We start from the raw sequence: 6,082 nt of genomic DNA, 5'->3' as shown, positions 1-6,082 counted from the left end.
AAAGTTTACCCTTCTAGTGTAGGGGCGTGCGTTTTCTTCCATCATTGGCAAGTTGAATGCCAGCCTTACATTTTCCAGACTGAAATCTAAGTATTTCCCCCAAACCATGGTGAGCCAATGCTTTGGATTCGGGTTCACACTTTGATCATGGTTCCTAGTGATCCATGCGTTTGCATAGAACTCTTGAACCATTAGGATCCCGACTTGTTGAATGGGGTTGGTGAGAACTTCCCAACCTCTTCTTCGAATCTCATATCGGATCTCCGGATACTCATTCTTTTTGAGCTTGAAAGGAACCTTAGGGATCACTTTCTTCTTGGCCACAACTTCATAGAAGTGGTCTTGATGGACCTTTGAGATGAATCTCTCCATCTCCCATGACTCAGAGGTGGAAGCAATTGCCTTCCCTTTCCTCTTTCTAGAGGTTTCTCTGGCCTTAGGTGCCATATATGGTTATGGAAAAACAAAAAGCTATGTTTTTACCACACCAAACTTAAAATGTTTGCTCGTCCCCGAGCAAAAGAAGAAAGAAAGTAGTAGAAGAAGAAGAAGAATGGAGGAGATGGGGGAAGAAGATGTATTCGGCCAAGGAGAAGAAGAGAGGGTTGTGTTGGGTGAAAATGAAGAAGGAGTGAGGGGTTTATATAGGAGTGAGGGGGGGTGTAGGGTTCGGCCATTAGGGTTGGGTTTGGGAGGGAAATTAGTTTGAATTTTGAAGGTAGGTGGGGTTAATGGGGAAGAGAGGATGGATGTGAGTGGTGAAGAGGTGATGGGAAATAGTGATTGAGGTGATTGGTGAAGGGTATTTGGGGAAGAGAGTTATGAAAAGGTGTGAAGAGGAGAGAAGAGAAAGTGGGGATCCTGTGGGGTCCACAGATCAAGTAGGGTCAAGGACTTAACATCCCTGCTCCAATTAGGCGTGTAAAACGCCCTTACTGTGCAATCCTGGCGTTTAACGCCAGACTGCTGCTTGTTTCAAGCGTTAAACGCCCAAATGTAGCTTGTTTTTGGCATTTAACGCCAGGCAGATGCTTGCTTCTGGCGTTAAACGCCAGCTTGGTGCCTGTTTCTAGCGTTAAACGCCAGACAAATACTTGTTTCTGGCGTTTAAACGCCAGACTGCTCTCCTCCAGGGTGTGCTGTTTTCAATGCTGTTTTTCATTATATTTTTTATTTTTCAGTAGTTTTTGTGACTTCACATGATCATCAACCTAATAAAATATGAAATAACAAAAAGAAAATAAAATAGATATGATTAAATAACATTGTGTTGCCTCCCAACAAGTGCTTCTTTAATGTCAATAGCTTGACAGTGAGCTCTCATGGAGTCTGACAGATAATCAGAGCAAAGTTAGAACCTCCCAACACCAAACTTAGAGTTTGAATGTGGGGGTTCAACACGAAACTTAGTGTTTGGTTGTGGCCTCCCAACACCAAACTTAGAGTTTGACTGTGGGGGCTTTGGTTGACTCTGCAGTGAGAGAAGCTTTTCATGCTTCCGCTCCGTGGTTACAGAAGGAGATCCTTGAGTTTTAAACACAAGGTTGTCCTCATTCAGTTGAAGGACCAACTCTCCTTTGTCCACATCAATCATAGCTCTTGCTGTGGCTAGGAAGGGTCTTCCAAGGATGATGGATTCATCCTCTTCCTTCCCAGTATCTAGGATTATGAAATTAGCAGGGATGTAAAGGCCTTCAACCTTTACTAACACGTCCTCTACTTGTCTATAAGCCTGTTTTCTTGAGTTGTCTGCCATCTCTAATGAGATTCTGGCAGCTTGCACCTCAAAGATCCCAAGTTTCTCCATTGCAGAGAGTGGCATTAAGTTTATTCCTGACCCCAGGTCACACAGAGCCTTCTCAAAGGTCATGGTGCCTATGGTACAAGGTATTAAGAATTTGCCTGGATCCTATTTCTTTTGAGGTAATTTCTGCCTATCCAATGCATTTAGTTCATTGGTGAGCAAAGGAGGTTCATCTTCCAAAGTCTCATTACCAAAGAATTTGGCATTCAGCTTCATGATTCCACCAAGGTATTTAGCAACTTGCTCTTCAGTAATGTCTTCATCCTCTTCAGAGGAAGAATACTCATCAGAGCTCATGAAGGGCAGAAGGAGGTTTAATGGAATCACTATGGTCTCTAGATGAGCCTCAGATTCCTTTGGTTCCTCAAAGGGATACTTCTTATTGGTCACTGGACGTCCCAGGAGGTCTTCCTCAATAGGATTCACGTCCTTCTCCTCCTCTCTGGGTTCAGCCACACCAAGTAAGGTTATGGCATTGCACTCTCTTTTTGGATTCTCTTCTGTGTTGCATGGGAGAGTACTAGGAGGAGTTTCAGTGATTTTTTTACTCAGCTGGCCCACTTGTGCCTCCAAATTTTTAATGGAGGACCTTGTTTCATTCATGAAACTTACAGTGGCCTTAGATAGATCAGAGACTATATTTGCTAAGCTAGATGGATTCTGCTCAGAATTCTCTGTCTGTTGCTGAGTGGATGATGGAAAAGGCTTGCTATTGCTAAACATGTTTCTTCCACCATTATTAAAGCCTTGTTGAGGCTTTTGTTGATCCTTCCATGAGAAATTTGGATGATTTATCCATAAGGGATTATAGGTGTTTCCATAGGGTTCCCCCATGTAATTCACCTCTGCTATTGCAGGGTTCTCAAGATCATAAGCTTCTTCTTCAGAAGAGGCCTCTTTAGTACTGTTGGATGATTCCTTCAATCCATTCAGACTCTGAGAGATCATATTGACTTGCTAAGTCAATATTTTATTCTGAGCCAATATGGCATTCAGAGTATCAATTTCAAGGACTCCCTTCCTCTGAGGCATACCATTACTCACAAGATTCCTTTTAGAAGTGTACATGAACTGGTTATTTGCAACCATGTCAATGAGTTCTTGAGCTTCTGTAGGCGTTTTTGTTAGGTGAATGGATCCACTTGCAGAATGGTCCAATGACATCTTTGATAGTTCAGACAGACCATCATAGAATATATCCAGGATGGTCCATTCTGAAAGCATGTCTGAAGGACACTTTTTGGTCAGTTCCTTGTATCTCTCCCAAGCTTCATAGAGGGATTCACCTTCTTTTTGTCTGAAGGTTTGAACATCCACTCTAAGCTTGCTAAGCTTTTGAGGAGGAAAGAACTTGGCTAAGAAAGTCGTGACCAGCTTATCCCAAGAGTTTAGGCTATCTTTAGGTTGAGAGTCCAACCATATTCTAGCTTTGTCTCTTACAACAAATGGGAAAAGCATAAGCCTGTAGACCTCGGGATCAACCCCATTGGTCTTAACAGTATCACAGATCTGCAAGAATTCAGCTAAGAACTGAAAAGGATCTTCTGATGAAAGTCCATAAAACATGTAGTTCTGTTGCATCAGAGAAACTAATTAAGGTTTCAGCCCAAAATTGTTTGCTCCAATGGCAGGGATTGAGATGCTTCTTCCATGTAAATTGGAATTTGGTACAGTAAAGTCACCAAGCATCTTTATGAAAAAGAATGCTTCCTCCAATGTTCTTATCCTTGTTCCTGCTCATATGAAAAAGAAGAGAACAGAAAAGAAGACGAATCCTTAATGTCAAAGTATAGAGATTCCTTTATGTGAGTAGAAGAAGAAAAGAATAGAAGAAGAGAAATTCGAAAGAGAGGGTTCTAATTTTTAGATGAAGAGAAGTGTTAGTAAATAAATAAAATAATTAGAAGGAGATGAGAGAGAGAGGAATTTTCGAAAATAATTGAAAAGAAAAGAAAAATATTTTTATTTTTAATTTAAAAATTAAAGTTAAAATTCGAAAATTAAGAAAGGAAAATAAAATTGAATCAAATTAAATTAAATTTAAAACAATTAGTTAATTTAAAAAAGAATTTTGAAAAAGAGGGGGTGATTTTCGAAAATTAGAGAGAATTAATTAGGTAGTTTTGAAAAAGATAAGAATCAAACAAAAAGATAAGATTGATTGAAAAAGATTTGAAACTTAATTTTTGAAAAGATAAGAAGTTAGAAAAGAAGTTAGAAAAGATTTTGAAATTGATTTTGAAAAAGATGTGATTGAAACTTATTTTGAGAAAGATTTGAAAAAGAAATTTTAAAAAAATTTGATTTTGAAAATTAAAGTTGATTACTTGACTAACAACAAATAAAAAATATGATTTTAAAATTTAAAGATTGGACCTTTCTTAATAGGCAAGTAACAAACTTAAAAATTTTTGAATCAATCACATTAATTGTTAGTATTAATTTCGAAATATGAAATAAAAATAAGAAAAAGATTTTGAAAATAATTTTGAAAGTTTCGAAATTCATAAAAGAAAAATGAAAAAGATTTGATTTTTGAAAAAGATTTGAAAAAGATAGAATTTTTAAATTGGAAATTTGATTTGACTCATAAGAAACAACTAAATTTTAAAAATTTTTGAAAAAGTCAACTCAAATTTTTGAAAATTTATGAGTGAAAAAGGAAAAGATATTTTTTTGATTTTTGAATTTTTAATGGTGAGAGAGAAAAACAATAAAAAGACTCAATGCATGAAAGTTTTGGATCAAAACAAATGATGCATGCAAGAACACTATGAATGTCAAGATGAACACTAAGAACACTTTGAAGATTAAGATGAACATCAAGACTTATTTTTGAAAATTTTTCAAGAAAAGAAAACATGCAAGACACCAAACTTAGAAATTTTTAATTTTTTAGACACTATGAATTCAAAAATGCATATGAAAAACAACAAAAGACACAAAACAAGAAAATATGAAGATCAAACAAGAAGACTTACCAAGAACAACTTGAAGATCATGAAGAACAAGAAAGAAACTCAATGCATGTGTTCTTCGAAAATTTAAGAAAAGTTAAAAGCATGAAATTGACACCAAACTTACAATTAGACATTAGACTGAAACAAGAAACATCAAATTATTTTTGATTTTATGATTTTGTTAATTTTTTTGGTTTTTTTTTTCGAAAATTATTTTGGAAAAAATGAAAAAGAATTTTTTTTTTCGAAAATAAGAAATAAAAAGCTTAAAAATAAAATAAAATTACCTAATCTGAGCAACAAGATGAACCGTCAGTTGTCCAAACTCGAACAATCCCCGGCAACGACGCCAAAAACTTGGTGCGCAAAAATCGTGACGGTTTCATTCCTTGGTAACGGCGCTAAAAACTCAATACGCACGTTCATGATCTTAGTTCTTTGTCACAACTTCGCACAACTAACCAGCAAGTGCACTGGGTCGTCCAAGTAATAAACCTTAGGTGAGTAAGGGTCGATCCCACGGAGATTGTTGGCTTGAAGCAAGCTATGGTCACCTTGTAAATCTCAGTCAGACAGATTCAATTGATTATGGAGATTTAGTAATTAAAAGAAAAATAAAATATAAAATAAAGATAGTGATACTTATGTAATTCATTGGTGAGAATTTCAGACAAGCATATAAAGATGCGTTTGTTCCTCCTGAACCACTCCTTTCCTATTGTCTTCATCCAATCATTCATACTCCTTTCTATGGCAAGTTGTATGTTAGGCATCACCGTTGTCAATGGCTACATCCTGTCCTCTCAGTGAAAAAGGTCCAATGCGCTGTCACTGCATGGCTAATCATCTATCGGTTCTCGATCATACTGGAATAGGATCCATTGATCCTTTTGCGTCTGTCACTACGCCCAGCACTCGCGAGTTTGAAGCTCATCGCAGCCATCCCTTGCCAGATCCTACTCGGAATACCACAGACAGGGTTTAGACTTTTCGGATCTCAAGAATGGCCGTCCATGGATTCTAACTTATACCACGAAGATTTTGATTAATGAATCCCAGAGATACTCATTCAATCTAAGGTAGAATGGAAGTGGTTGTCAGGCACGCGTTCATAGGTTGGGAATGATGATGACTGTCACGATCATCACATTCATATTAAAGTGCGAATGAATATCTTTGAATCAGAATAAGCTTGAATTGAATAGAAAAACGATAGTACTTTGTATTAATTCATGAGGAACAGCAGAGCTCCACACCTTAATCTATGGTGTGTAGAAACTCTATCGTTGAAAATACATAAGAATAAGGTCCATGCATG

At 37.1% G+C, this 6,082-nt stretch overlaps 1 non-coding gene across 1 annotated transcript; it reads left to right on the top strand.

The window, feature by feature from the left end:
• The first annotated feature begins 3,022 nt into the window (after positions 1-3,022).
• LOC112760460 (small nucleolar RNA R71) lies at positions 3,023-3,130 on the top strand. The gene has a single exon (XR_003180899.1). It is a non-coding gene; the product is annotated as a small nucleolar RNA R71 (small nucleolar RNA).
• Positions 3,131-6,082: the final 2,952 nt, after the last annotated feature.

Source organism: Arachis hypogaea, chromosome 16 (assembly GCF_003086295.3).
Source record: "Arachis hypogaea cultivar Tifrunner chromosome 16, arahy.Tifrunner.gnm2.J5K5, whole genome shotgun sequence".
Taxonomy (NCBI): domain Eukaryota; kingdom Viridiplantae; phylum Streptophyta; class Magnoliopsida; order Fabales; family Fabaceae; genus Arachis; species Arachis hypogaea.
The sequence above is the reverse complement of the archived record's forward strand: the minus strand, read 5'-3'. Positions and strand labels throughout refer to the sequence as shown.